The 15,322-nt window shown below is 34.0% G+C and overlaps 1 pseudogene across 1 annotated transcript; it reads left to right on the top strand.

Annotated features, from left to right (window-relative positions):
* Nucleotides 1–3,777: 3,777 nt before the first annotated feature.
* Nucleotides 3,778–14,546, top strand: LOC113427821 (vomeronasal type-2 receptor 26-like; annotated as a pseudogene). The gene is made up of 6 exons (XR_015745875.1): nt 3,778–4,264; nt 5,253–5,544; nt 9,392–10,256; nt 12,044–12,271; nt 12,674–12,800; nt 13,475–14,546. The product of XR_015745875.1 is annotated as a vomeronasal type-2 receptor 26-like (transcript).
* Nucleotides 14,547–15,322: the final 776 nt, after the last annotated feature.

Below are 15,322 nucleotides of genomic sequence, written 5' to 3'. Positions count from 1 at the left end.
TTCTCAGTAGCCATTTCTAGTGTCCTGGCCAAAACTATTACTGTGGTTGTTGCTTTCATGGCCACTAAACCAGGATCTCAGATGAGGAAATGAGTGGGGAAAAGACTGGCCTTTTCTATTGTCCTTTCCTGCTCTCTCTTACAAGTATATATTGGTATTCTTTAGTTTTAAATATCTCCCCAATTCCCTGAGCTGGACATGCACTCAGAGTCCCAAGAAATGATTTTACAATGCAATGAGGGGGCAACTTCATTCTTCTACTGTGTCTTGGGCTACATGGGTATCTTGGCTATTTCCAGCTTTAATGTGGCTTTTCTTGCCCGTAAATTCCCTGACAGCTTTAATGAAGCCAAGTTCATCACCTTCAGTATGTTGGCCTTTTGCAGTGTGTGGATCTCCTTCTTTCCAGCCTATCTGAGCACAAAAGGAAAAGCCATGGTAGCTGTGGAAGTCTCCTCCATCTTGTCCTCCAGCGCTGCGTTACTGGGATGCATATTTTTGCCAAAATGCTACATCATTGTTTTCAGGCCTCAGCTAAACCACAGGGAGCAACTCATAAAGAGGGCTTAGTACTTCATATATTTTTCTTGCTATATTAAAAGAAGAATAAAAAGCTTATTTGTTGTGTATATGAAACTTATAGAAACTATTTCTGTGAAAGGAAGATTTTTGGAAGCTTATGATTATTAAGATTTATTACTGTCACCCATTAAAAAAAGAAGTGTTCATGTTGCTGCATTTTCAAATATTTTTGAAGATTGTTTAACTTAATGAATAGAATATAATTCTTTATTGGGCAAGTGTGGGTGGACACACAAAGAATTTGTCTTGGTGCAAATACTCTCAGTATACATAAAAGAAAAGTTACATTCATCAAGAGTCAATCCCTTTCACCCTTTCAACACCTCACCTCAAGAAGATTTTGAGAATCTACATTTCTTGGGTACTCTTAGGAGATTGCAGATATTGACTCAAACTCATGGTTTTTATACTTTCTATACATAAACTACTGTATCAATATAGTAAAAAGCTGATTAACATTTTATGAACACATATTTGGAACAGTTTTCAAATGTTTAGGGTTCTTTGTAATGTAAAATTTAAAAAGTTTCTGAATCCTGGACATTTAATTGAATTTGTAGGTCACAAGCAGTTATTCTATTTCCAATGTGATCTGTTACTCAATTTTGAAAATATTGGAAATGAAATGAAATAAAGTGATGTGAAATGTATTTTTTCTGTCTCATCCTTTAATTGACACATATACTTCTCATATATGTACTTATAAAATTTAATTTGCTTTGGTATACATTCTTTCCTCTGTAACCTTTCCATGGAATTGTGGAAAAACAAATTGTGGATATATCAAGATGTGGTGTTCTGTTTGTTGCTCTTTAGAAGAATACCCAAAGCTTCTAAGGACAGAATGAAATTGTTATGATGGGGAAGTGATAAAAGATTGAATAAGTAAATGATTTCCCATACCCAGTTAATTAAAAGAAAAATTGTCCTACTTTCTAGTGCTTTGGAAAATAAGTTGACTCCACTCTTCTTTGTGGCAGTCTTAAAAAGATAAACAAAATACTGAATTGGTGGATAGATTTTTTTCCTCTTAACATCAACTGTGAACAATAAAGGAATCCACACTCAATAAATGTTGGTATAATTTTGAAGCTTTGATGAATATCATGTTCTACCATCTTAGGGATAGATTCAGGTAATCAATTCTAACACTTGTGAAAAATGGTCATACATCACTTTTTTCAGTGCCATTGTAACTTTGAATGGTCACTCCATACAAGCAAAGTACCAGCAAAGGAGGGGAAAAAAAAACTCCAGAGACGTTCCTGAGACAGGAAGTCTAGTCCTGCCAAGAATGTAATAAGGGTTAATGGAGAGGCAGTTTCTGTAAGCAACACCAGAATGTTTCCTTCCTGCCTTCTTTACAGGATTAGGCCAATAATTTCTTCTAACAACCGGTTTTTTGAACTGCTTAGAATGTTAACAACCGGTTCTAGCGAATAGGTGAGAACTGGTACAATCCCACCCCTGGTCAAGATCCATCTGGATCTTGAGCCTATCTTTTTGGGTGTTAGCTAATAGACATTTTAGAATAGGCTTAAACTTTATCCAGGTTATTATTTCTGGCCCTCATGACACATGATTGACCTCAGGGAAGGACTTTAAAAACCAGATTCTGCAGATAAATTCTTCATTCTTAAAAATTGTTTATTTACAACTTGGCAGGGCTTCCAAAAGAAGGAAAAGAGATAGAAATTCATACGGCCATTGTTAATTTTTACCAGTCTACTATTTGCAAACAAATTAAAAATGAGAAATGGATCAAACAAAGATTAACTTCCTTTTAAACATCACATTCCATGAGAATATTTTCATAAGCCTGAAGACAAGTAAAAAAAAATATTAGAAGCAGGATTCCAGAGACAGACTGCACACTTTAAGAGAAATCAGAAGAGCCCATGTGTTTAAATATTCATTTGTTTTAATTTCCCATTTTAAAGGAACATTGAAAAAAATAGTTTATGCTCATAAACAAATGGCATTTCCACTTTTCTTGAAGTTTTAGGGCCATATTTTTAACCTGTATATTTTTTTAAAAATATACTATTATCAGGATTTCCAAAGACATTCCAAAGATTTTAGATGAACATCATAAATTTGGGGTGATAAAATGTCTTTAAAAGTCAATTCCTAAAATAGTAATTTAATTTAAATTATTTTTTCAACACAGCCGTAACCAAATTCTATCAGCATGTTGCTGTCTTCACTGTGAAGGAAATCAATGAGAATCCCAGATCCTTGACTAACATCACCCATGGGTTCCATATCTATGACAGCTACTTGGAATGATGAGTTATTAGACCACTTTAAACCTGCTTTTCAGCTCAGGTAGACTCATCCCCAACTATAAATGGGGCACCAAGGAAACCTTCCTGGGTATCATTGGTGCACTTGGCACTGATGCCTTCAACCCCATTGCTGAGATTCTGAGTCTTTATAAGTTTCCACAAGTAATAAGTTAATATAAAGTTACTGTTTCTGACCAAGGAAAAATAACATAGTCATAAAATAGCCTCCTATTTTCAGTGGTGGAGAATATTCTGATTTGACTGGCAGTCCATTTCCTGGATCCATGCTCTGTTTTGGAAATATCTCTTGTTTTAATGGGTTCAAAATTGAAAAAAAGCTAATGATACAGAATATTTTTTTCATGTTGGATCAAAGGTTTCCCTATTGAAGGTACAGATTTAAGGATGGAATGAGATGCTTATTTGAATAACTCTCTCCGTAAAACTTGTATAACTCATAATATTTTGACACAAGTGGAAAGAAAGATTCCCTAAACTCACACTCAGTTCTCAGTGAAATTCTCGCATCTATGTGTGGTTTTTCATTGTTATATTCTCTGAATTTTTCATGACCTCCCATCTACAATAAGTACTATCCCTATAAGGCCTCGTATTTTTCAAAATCGCTAAGGTGTTGTTGTTTTTTACATATATTTTGTTGTAGTGTATTTGATTCTATAAGTTGGAAATACTAACGTCATGAACGATATTCTTTCTGAAAAATGGTTTCTTTGGTTTCATGCTGAATTAGTAATTGCATTAAGATTTCCTATTGCACATCTTGTTTATTATTCAATAGATAATTAATTTTCCTTAAAGAATTGAAATTACTATAATGTATTTATCTACTTAAAGCTCCAGAGATTTTCAGGAAAGTCATGAAAAATAAAAAGCATAGGTGAGAGAGTTTGTAAATTAATTAGGTCCATGAAGATCTTGAGCCTGTGGAAAGAGTCAAACAGGGCTATTGGATTCATTTCCTCCAGCATCTGTTCTTTCTTTGATTGGACCAATTTTAGACTTGGGTTGTAGAAATCTCAGTCATTATTTATTTCTGCATCTCCATTGAAATTAAAGATTTAGGTTGATGCTATTCTCTTAGAAGGTGTGTTGGGAAAATCCAGGATGCTAAGTCAGATCCATTGGTGTAGGTTGGTATGGTGGAGATCTCTTTTAGAAGATTTTTTGGCTGTTGATGTACTGTTCTTCCTGATCTTCCCTGTGGTGAAAGTGAATGCACTCAAGTGTCCAGAGGTTGACCCTTTTCCGGTTCCACATGAATGGTACCAACCAGGAGATCTCCTTATTGGAGGGATGGCTTCACAGATCATCTATGCATTCAGTGAGCATTCATTTTATGAACATCCATTTCAGGAGTTATATGGATTTTCTGAGTAAGCAAATCCCATACCTTTCTTCACCTAATGATAATTTATAGATATCCACATCAGTTTCTTTGACTCACAATGGTTTCAAGGGAGGCAGATAAGTCCGGCCAAGATTTCTTGATTTTTTTCCTGAGATTTCAGATCCTATGTCTCTATAGGAAATGTGATACAAGTATGAATTTGAATGCCTAAGAAATACCTAGGTTACTAAGGAGAACATGTATAGCTCAGATATTAACTATATAATTCTTGGTGCTATCTAAGCTTGGCTATTTTTGGCAGATATTTTGTTATCGGCTTAGTTAATATTTTTAGTATTGTGAAGAGCATTGCAAAGCTTTTAATATGATACTTACTGGGGAGGCAAAATATTTGAAAGAGAACATTCAAGATCTGAAAGACCCACACATTTCCCAATACCTAGAATATAAATACATAAAAATAGAAATTCATAATATAAGAAGAAAATGTTCAGAAATGATCACTCCTCATCAAAGCAATGAAAAAATGTTCTGCATGATTAACATATTTTCTCAGAAAAAGGAGAAAATGGAAGAACAAAAATGGTTAATTAAATATATAAAAGTAGGAATTCCTAATATAAGATGTTCAGAAATGATCCCCTATCCCCATAAAAAGCATACAAGCAATACAAAATGTGGAAAATGTTCTTCACATTTAACAGATTTTCTCAGAAACAGGAAGAAATGGGAGAACAAAAATGGTTAAAATAAGTGTAAAGTAAAGAAGTGGAATAAGTTTAGCTTCCTTTAAATGAAACAGAACATATCATCCTTCTCATTGGCAATTAATAGAAAATATAAAAATATAAATTAGTGTATTGTTTAATGCATGATATAGTGTAATGCACAACAACACCCACACCATGATACTTTGAAGCAGTATAAAAGGAATTTAATCTTTTTAATTCCAATCACAGGCACAAATGGCTATTCTTGATGATCGACTAATTCATTCATATTTTTACTTACAGTATGATTACAAAATTCTACCAACATGTCCTTTCCTTCGCCTTTGCTGTCAAGGAAATCAATGATAATCCAGAAATCTTGTCCAATATTACTCTTGGGTTCCATATGCATGACAGCTATTATGATGCAAGAATGACTTATCAGACCACCCTGGACCTGCTCTTCAAATCAAATAGACTTATGCTCAACTACAAATGTGGACTTGAGAAAAATCTCATGGCCATCATTGGAGGACTTGGTTCAGATACTTCATTCCATATGGCAGAAATTGTAGAGTTCTACAAAATTCCACAGGTATGTCCAGGAATGAGGAAATGTCTACAGATCTTAGTTAAGAACCTTTTCAAATATTTATTGTCATGTGTTTATCTCCACAGAAACATGATTGTAACAAAATCTCAATCAATACTTAGCAAGAGATTGAAAATTAAAATTAGCTTGGATTGGTAAAGGTGGCTTTTAACTTGCTGGCATTTGATCATGTTCCAATGAGAAAAATAAAGTCAATTCTATAAGGATTTACATGAGAGAATCATTGAGATGGGACAAGATAATGTATGCATTGTGGGAGATCTTAATGCGGTAGTAGATATAAGGAAGGATTATTTTAGTAATGCAATGAACAATAAGAAAAGGAAAATTTTGCCCAGATCCTTGTTCAATATGACACAGGAACTAAATTTGATAGATCAATGGAGGAGAATAAATTTGGGAAAAAAAGAATTCACGTTCTACTTTAACCCACACAAATCGTGGTCTAGATTAGAAATGGCATGGATGAACGCAGAACTAGGAAAGCAACTAGATACGATAGAGATTATGACAAATGTATGGGCTGATCATAACCCATTAAAAATAATTTGGAAAGGAAGGAAAAGGAAGAGTAGAAGGTGGATACTTAATCCCCAAATTTTAAAGGAGAAAGATTTTGTAGAGAAAATTAAGAAAGAAATGGAACTTTTTTAAAAAGGAAAATACAGTGGAGCAAACATCATTACAGAATATATGGGATACAGCAAAGGTAGTCTTGAGGGGGCTAGTAACAGCATAAACAGCGAAAAGGAATAAGGAAAGATGGTAAAATCAGAATAAATTACAGGAGGAGATTAAAGACCTAGAAAGTAATTACACACACAAACACACAAAACACAAGATGAAAAAATGAGGAGATGATTCTTACTAGGCATAAATTGAACATTATAAATCAGGAAGAGAACGTTAAAGAGGTGAAAAGGGCAAAACAGAATTTTTTTGAACATGCAAATAAACCAGGGAGATGGTTAGCCTATAAATTAAGATTAAAAAGAGAAAGAAGGGTGATACAAGAATTGGAGGATGGTGATGGAAAATTAGAATATCGAATGACTGAGAAAAAGAAAATAGTACAAAAATATTTTGAACAACTATACAGAGAGGATGGAATAAACCCTGAGAATATAGAACAATATTTGAAAAGGAAAGGTCTCCCAGAAATTGGAGAGGAACAGAAAGAGATATTAAATAAAGAAATAACAGTGATGGAATTGAAAAGGGCGGTTGAAAGGCAGAAAGATAATAAGATGCCAGGGCCGGATGGTCTTCCAGCGGAACTGTATAAATGTATTTATGAATGTCTTGAACCAGTGATGTTAGATGTGTACAATGAGGTATTAGACTTTGCCAAATTACCCGATTCATGGAGAGAAGTGAATGCCTCATGAATTCCTAAAGAAGATTTAGATCAGAAACAGATTAAAAATTATAGACCAATCTCACTCCTGAACGTAGACTATAAAATATTCGTAACAATAATGTTGGAAAGATTAAAAAATATATTAAATGAACTTATTCATATTGACCAGAATGGCTTTCTACCTTTTAGACAGATAAGGATTAATATAAGGATAGTATTAAATTTATTAGAATACTATGAGGCCCACCCGGGAAAGCAGGCAGCATTGATTTTCTTGGATACTCAGAAGGCCTTCGAAAATCTCAGCTGGCAGTTCTTCATCCAACAGGTCAATAATATGGGATTTGGATCTAAATTCAAGAAAATGATTGGCACAATTTATTTGAACCAAAAAGTTAGGGTAATTATAAACGGGGAGATTACTGAAAACTTTAAAATTATGAAAGGTGTTAGGCAGGGATGTCCAATGTCATCTCTGCTTTTTATCTTGACCATCGAAGTGCTTTTAAATCAGATTAGACAAAGAAAGGAGATAATTGGACTGAAGAGCAAAAAAGAAGAATATAAAGTACAGGCGTTTGCGGACGATTTAGTGTTTTTTGTGGAAGATCCAATGGAGTCAGGGACCTATCTAATTCAAGAATTAGAAGAATATGGGGCGGTAGCAGGACTAAAAATTAATAAAGATAAAACAAAAGTAATAACCAAAAACTTGACAGAAAGTAAAAAAAAAAAAGAATTGGAAAGGAAATTGGGATTACAAAGTGTCAACAAACTTAAATATCTAGGAATTTGGTTAACAGGAAGATGCTCTTCCATAAAAGAGGATAATTATATGAAATTACTTTCACAGATAAAGAAAGATCTGGCCAATTGGGGAAAATTACAACTATCACTAGTAGGCCGAATAGCAGCCATAAAAATGAACACACTACTGAAACTTTTATACAATTTTCAAACAATACCTATAACATTGGATAATATTTTTTTTCAGGAATTAAATAGGATGGTAATGAAATTTATATGGATGGGAAAAAAAGCACGAATAAAATTGAAAATGTTACAAGATAGTAGAACCAGAGCCGGCCTTGGACTCCCAAAATGGGAAACATATTATCAAGCAGCAATTTTACTATGGGTTAAGGAGTGGATAAACTTAAAAAAAATAAAAGAATTTTGGTGATAGAAGGTCATGACCTCCAAATTGGGTGGCATGCCTTTCTATGGGATAAAAAGAATAAGATCCACTCCTATTTCCATAGACATTTGATAAGGGACTCACTTTTACAAACATGGGAGAATTTTTTTTTTTAAAAAAGCATCATTTGAAAAAACCAAACTGGATCTCACCTATGGAAGCTATATTATATCCAAATACAAGGGACATTTAAAAAATGATTAGATATAAAGAATTGGTAGATGAACAGGGGGAATTAAAAACACTGGATAAACTAAAAGAACAAGGGATAATATTGGACTGGTGGGTATATTTGCAAATTCAAACTAAATTTCAGAAAGATGTAAAGGAGCTAGGGATAGATAAAGATTTACAAAAATTGGACCAAATCTTGAAAGGCAAGGATATAAAATTTATAACACAAACATATAATTATTTACTGGAGGTAGACCTAGAGGAGGAAATTGTTAAGGGACCAATGATTGCCTGGGTGAGAAATGTGGGTCATAATATAAATTTGGATGAGTGGGAAAAGACTTGGACCAAGAACTGGAAGCTGACTTTGTCAATGGCATTCAAAGAAAATCAATATAAAATGTTTTGTAGGTGGCACTTAGCCCTGGCACGACTGGTGAAAATGTATCCAACTTTGAAACCAGAATGCTGGAAGTTCAAACAAAAGAAAGGAACGTTTTTCCATATGTGGTGGCAATGTATAGAGGTCAAAAAGAAAATACAGAGATGGCTTTTTGAGATTACAAAATATAAATTTAAATTGGAACCCGAAACATTTTTATTAGGTATGATTAAAAGGAATTTGAGTAAAGATAAAAGATACCTTATTGTACACATCTTAACTGCAGCAAGAATCACGGTAGCACAAAATTGGAAGAGTGATCAAATACCACCAGATGAAGTTTTGATTCAAAAAATAATGGACTACATGACATGGGAGAGGTGGTACGAATGGGTGAAGGATAAGGATAAAAATAATGTATAGTCACAAAATAAGAAACATGTATATACAATGACACAATAACTGTTAATGGAAATGAGATTTTTGTATTTTTTTTAAAGAATATTTTTTTTACAAAAAGAGAAAAATAATGATTCTCACAATTTCAACAATGTTGCACTGGAATCCTTATATAAATAGTAACAGATATGACAAGTCTAGGAAAAATGAAATATAAATTAAACAATAAATTCATTTGACCAGCTTTTAAACAAATCCATGAAGATGAACAGAAAAAACAAAATCCTCTGATGAAAGTTCTTTTGTTTTCTTTTAGCTCCCATATGGATCCTTTCCCCCAAAAGAATTTCATATCAGTAATTTTTCTTATTTTTATTTTATGGCACCAAATGAAGGTCTTATATATATAGGGATTATCCGATTGCTTCAACATTTTGGATGGAAATGGGTTGGACTCTTTGCTGTTGAAAATGAGAGTGGAGAACACTTTTTGAAGAAGATACAAGTGATGCTTTCCCAGCATGGAATCTGTCCAGCTTTCATACAAAGAATCCCCCTATTGCTTCCATTGGATCACATCCATTCCTTCAACGATCTAATTAAAAGTTTTTACATACATTTCACAGATATTAAAGCAAATATATTTATTCTTTATGGAGAGTCTTACACGCTTGTCTGGATGATATCTCCCATATTTCTAAGTGATCCTGAAGATAAATTAAATGCATCCCTTAGAAAGGTATGGATCACTACAAGTCAAGTTGACTTCATATTAACAGGAAATGTAAGGGCCTGGAATCTCCAATTGTTCGATGGGATGATTTCTTTTCAGATACATTCAGGTGAAGTTCCAGCATTCAAAGAATTTCTGAAGACGATAAAACCTTTTTGGAGGCAAAGAGATGGATTTCTAAAAGGGTTTTGGGAGCAAGCATTTGACTGTCCCTTGAATAATTCAGAAGCATCAACAACAAATCCTAAAAAAATGTACTGGGGAGGAGAATCTGGACAATCTTCCTGGACCTCTCTTTGAAATGCAAATGACAGGTCATAGTTATAGCATCTATAATGGTATCTATGTTATAGCTCATTCTTTGCAAGCTTTGCTTTCAAAAGAATCCAGTCAGAGTAAAACTTTGGTGGATAAAATCCCAGAATCTGAACATCTACCACCTTTTGAGGTAAAGTTGTCCAACAAAAGTGAAAAATTTACTAGAAAAGTGACTTAATCACAAATGAGTTCAATCATATTTTCAGGCACAATATATCATTCAAATAGCTAAGATTAAATCCATCAATATATTATAAATAGGTAAGGAAAGCACTGTTCTGCAGTCAGTAAATTCTACCTCTGGGTTACATTCCACTTTCTAATGAAGTGGAATATGTGAAATATTATTCACAGTAATACACTACTTTTTTATATCCATGAAAATGGAAATCATTGTGTTCCTTACTGTATATAGTGATGCTCTCCAGGCTAATTCTTGATATTTATTGCATCAAGCTGCATAAAGAAATTTGGGGAAACTTTTTCTACTTGTCCAAGTAGAAAAAATACAACTCTTGCTAATTGGAAGAATAACTACAATTAAAATGAACATCCTACCAAAAAAATTTGTTATTATTTCAAGTAATCCCAATAAAATTAAGTAAAAAATTATTCAAAAATAGACTAATAGCAAAATTTATTTGGTTAGGGGAAAAAGCCATGGATCAAATTGAAAATGTTACAGGACAGTAAAAGTAAAGGAGGATTTGGGCTACCAGATTGGGAGCTATATTATCAAGCCTCAGCCCTTACATGGATAAAGCAGAAACTACAGATGAAATATAAGAAGGACACAGAGAGTTATGGATTCTATAGTAGACCACAAGATTTGGATAAGATATTACAGGGGATGGATGAAAAGTTAATTAAAAAATGTTATGACTACTTACTGAGGTTTAACATAGAAGAAGAAACAGTAAAGGAAAATATGATAACCTGGGCAAATTTTTTTGGGTAAACTATAGAGTTGGATGATTGGCAAAAACTGTGGGGAAAAAATATAGATTGTCAGCAGTGTATAGAGAAAATTTGTACAAAATGTTCTATAAATGGCATCAACCACCAGCAAGATTAGCAAAAATGTTCCCAAATAGCCCATCAGAATGCTGGAAATGTAAACAAACATAAGGAACATATTACCATATGTGGTGGACCTGTCCATTGGCGAAAAGAGATTGGGCAAAGATAAAAAATTGATTGGAGAAGATGATAAAACAACAGATAGACTTAAAACCAGAGCTATTTCTTTTGGGCATATTGAAATATAATAAGAAAACTCAGTACTTGATGCTTCATGTAATAACAGCTGTGAGAATTAGCTATGCACAAAATTGGAAAAACAGAAATACACCGACAGAGGAAATGGTAATAAGGAAAATATTTGATTGCGCTGAAAGGGACAGGTTGACGATGGAAATAAAAAATAAAGGAGAATCAGAATATTATTCCATTTGGACATCTGGTACAATTGGTTAGATAAGAGATGCAAAGATTAGAAAACTACAATGAAAGATGATCAAAGTACTAGAAACAATATGAGTATAATGATAGTTAAAAATATAAACATATAGAATAAGAAAGATAAATATGGTATTGTATAAAGAAAAGTTAAATGGTTGAACATAGAAGATATAATAGAATACAAAATGTATAATGCTGATACAACCACTATATTGCAGTTGTAAAATTGAAGCTGTACTACAAAATGAAGAAAACGTATAATAAAACTTTTTTTAAAAAAGAAATTTGGGGAAAAAGGGAAATATCTCTTAGAATGATTTATCTGACTATTCTTTAAACTTCCTCTGTTTCCTCCTCCTCCTCCTCTTCTTCTCCTCTCCCTCTCCTTCTCCTCCTCCTCCTCCTCCTCCTTCTTCTTTTCTTCCCCTTCCCCTCCCTCAACCTCTTCCTCTGTAGCTGCACCCATTTCTTCAAGGCATTTCTTTCAACAACTCAGCAGGAGAAAGTATGTCTTTTAATGAAAAGATGGAAATTGGAGGAGGATTTGACATCATCAACATGATCACCTTTTCAAACAAATCAATCCAGAGAGTGAAAGTTGGAAGATTAGATCCCAATGCTCCAGATGGAAATGAATTGATTATTAATGAAAATTTGATTGCATGGCACAAAGATTTTAATCAGGTATGGGTAATCTTCAATAGATCAGACCATTGCACACATTTTCCTAAAACATGTGTTATGTTTCTCCCTTATACCCATTGAGAAAAACTTGGTGAATCCTTTGATCAGGTCTTCCAGTTTCTTACTGTTTTGGAAGAAATTTCTTTTTCTCTGTGGTTTTAATCAGTATGGACTGCAAGCATGTAGAATGCTTATATTTTTACAACTTCCTTGGAAATGGAAAATGAAACAATGGGGGGCAGGGGGAAATCACTTATAATGTCTACAGTGAATTTCTGTTGGCCATGATTCTCTTTATAGGATTATTAATTGATTTCAATTTTTTTATTAATTGTTTTCAAATGATGAAAAACTTAACAACTTGACAACTAATTGTTCAACATTTTTCATTGTTATGAACAGGTTCTTCCAGTTTCTCTATGCAATCAATACTGTCATCCCGGATATTGGAAGAGAAAATCTGAAGAGAAAACCTTTTGTTGCTATGATTGTATTCCCTGTCCAGAGGGGAAGATTTCAAGCAAGACAGGTCAGTTATAAAGTTCTTCTATTTTTGGAGACAATGGCTGCAGATAAATTATTCTGTCAAAAATTACAATTTGTTATATTTCTTACTAACTATGAGATTTTCCCACCATTTAAAGCAACAAACAAGCATAATCCCTATAAAACTCAGTTTTAATAATCTCTCATATTTGAGAATACTATGATATTTTGTAGGATATAGCATCTATATATGCCATATTTTCTCATATGCTTTTTTATCCCAGAATTCAAAACTCAAACTATTTATTTGGGTCCCAGAAGATGTCACCTACAAAACCAAGGTTTACATAGTGACAAAAGTCAAATTTCGGCCCAGCCACTAATCCAAAGCATTAGTATAAGTGGCAATACAATAGGTGGAACTGGAAGGAAATTGAAAATTATCCATGTAATTGTTGTAAAATTGGCTGAAAAATGCAATAATTAATGTTGGAGAGGGAGAGAGAGAGAAAAACACACACACACACACACACACACACACATACACACAAAGAGACACTGTAACCCACCTTATTTTCTAAATTTCAGAAATTCTGCTTAGAAAACAAGGCCATGGCTAAGTGAGATTGGAAGGAATGCTAGTTTCCAAACAGAAGAACAGAAATCTCAGAAAGAAATAGATAATAAATAATTTTATTTTTTATATTTTTTATCCAGACACAGAAGATTGTTTCAAATGTCCTGAGGATCAGTATCCAAGCAAAGTGCAAGATCGATGCCTTAACAAAACAATGAGTTTCCTGTCCATTGAAGAACCTTTAGGAATCAGTCTGGCCTCAGCTGCTCTTTTCTTTTCCTTAATGACAATCAGCGTGCTTGTAATTTTCCTTAAGTGTAGAGATACCCCCATTGTCAAGGCCAACAACCGGGACCTCACTTACACTCTCCTTATTGCCCTCTTACTATGCTTTTTATCTTCCTTGTTATTCCTTGGTCAGCCAGGGAAAGTAACCTGCCTTCTCCGTCAACCAGCATTCGGCATCATCTTCTCAGTTGCTATTTCTTGTGTGTTAGCTAAAACTATTACCGTGGTTGTAGCTTTTATGGCTACTAAGCCAGGTTCTTCAATGAGAAAATGGGTAGGGAAAAGATTGGCTCTTTCCATTGTTCTTTCTTGTTCTTTACTTCAAGCAGGTCTTTGCATTCTGTGGCTGGCAACATCTCCTCCATTTCCTCAGTTAGACATGAATTCCCTTATAGAAACCATGATTTTACAATGCAATGAAGGCTCCATTTTCATGTTCTATTGTGTACTGGGCTATCTGGGCTTCTTGGCTATTGTCAGCTTTATTGTGGCATACTTTGCCCGTAATTTACCTGACACCTTTAATGAAGCCAAGTTCATCACATTTAGCATGTTGGCTTTCTGCAGTGTGTGGATCTCCTTTGTTCCAACCTATCTGAGCACCAGAGGAAAAGCCATGGTGGCTGTGGAGGTCTTCTCCATTTTGTCCTCCAGTGCTGGGTTATTGGGATGTATCTTTTTCCCAAAATGTTTCATCATTGTTCTTAAGCCAGAACTAAACACTAAGAAACAACTAATAAAATGAAGTTATTGTATCATGTAAACATTTTTTTCTGCAAGGATACTAAGTTTAAATGAGATGTCTATAATCAGTTAAGAGTCAATTAAATAATTAATTGGGGTTATTTATTCATTTATTAAAGGGATGTGGTGGTTCAGTGGGTAAGACACTGAGCTTGTCGGTCAGAAAGGTCAACAGTCCGGTGGTTCGAATCCCTAGTTCCGAAAAGTGGAATGAGCTCACTTACTTATCCCTGCTTCTGCCAACCTAGCAGTTCTGAAGCATGTAAAAATGCAAGTAGAAAAATAGGGACCACTAGTGGTAAGGTAACTGCATTCTGGGTGCTTTAGTCATACCGGCCACATGACCACGGAGATGTCTTCAGACAGTGCTGGCTCTTTGGCTTTGTAACAGAGATGGGCACCACCCCCTAGAGCTGGAAATGACTAGCACATATGTGTGAGGGGAACCTTTACCTTTTACCTTTACATATTTTTTTATTTCCTATTGCATAATATAATGGAGCAATGTTTCTAAACTTTGACAACGTTAAGCTGTATGAATTTTAAGTCCCAGAATTCCCCAGTCAGTTCTGTTGGCTGGGGAATCCTGGGAGTTGCTGTTGATACAGTTTAAAGTTGCTAAGCTAGAGAAAGTCTGGAATAGAGCATTAATGCATAACATTCAGAAAAAAACATCATGTAGAATATGTGTCAAAGTGAAGAACATCAGACAGTGAATTATTTTTTAAAAATGCACAAATAATGAATAAAATTATGAAAAAATAAATAAATTATGTATGATCAGATATAAGAATAACTAAGCCTATGGCCTGATATCTAGATCATTTAGACTTTGGAGAGCAGTATCCTGAAGGTGATGTAATTCTTGCAGGGAATTTGGGAACCTTCAGTGGGGCATTCAATCTTAATATGATGTAAAGCTTGCAGGACATTCTCACAGTCATATTTAGTATTAT

Source organism: Notechis scutatus, chromosome Z (assembly GCF_049901735.1).
Source record: "Notechis scutatus isolate UNSWTSFEM ecotype Mainland chromosome Z, rNotScu1.2, whole genome shotgun sequence".
Lineage (NCBI taxonomy): Eukaryota > Metazoa > Chordata > Lepidosauria > Squamata > Elapidae > Notechis > Notechis scutatus.
The sequence above is the reverse complement of the archived record's forward strand: the minus strand, read 5'-3'. Positions and strand labels throughout refer to the sequence as shown.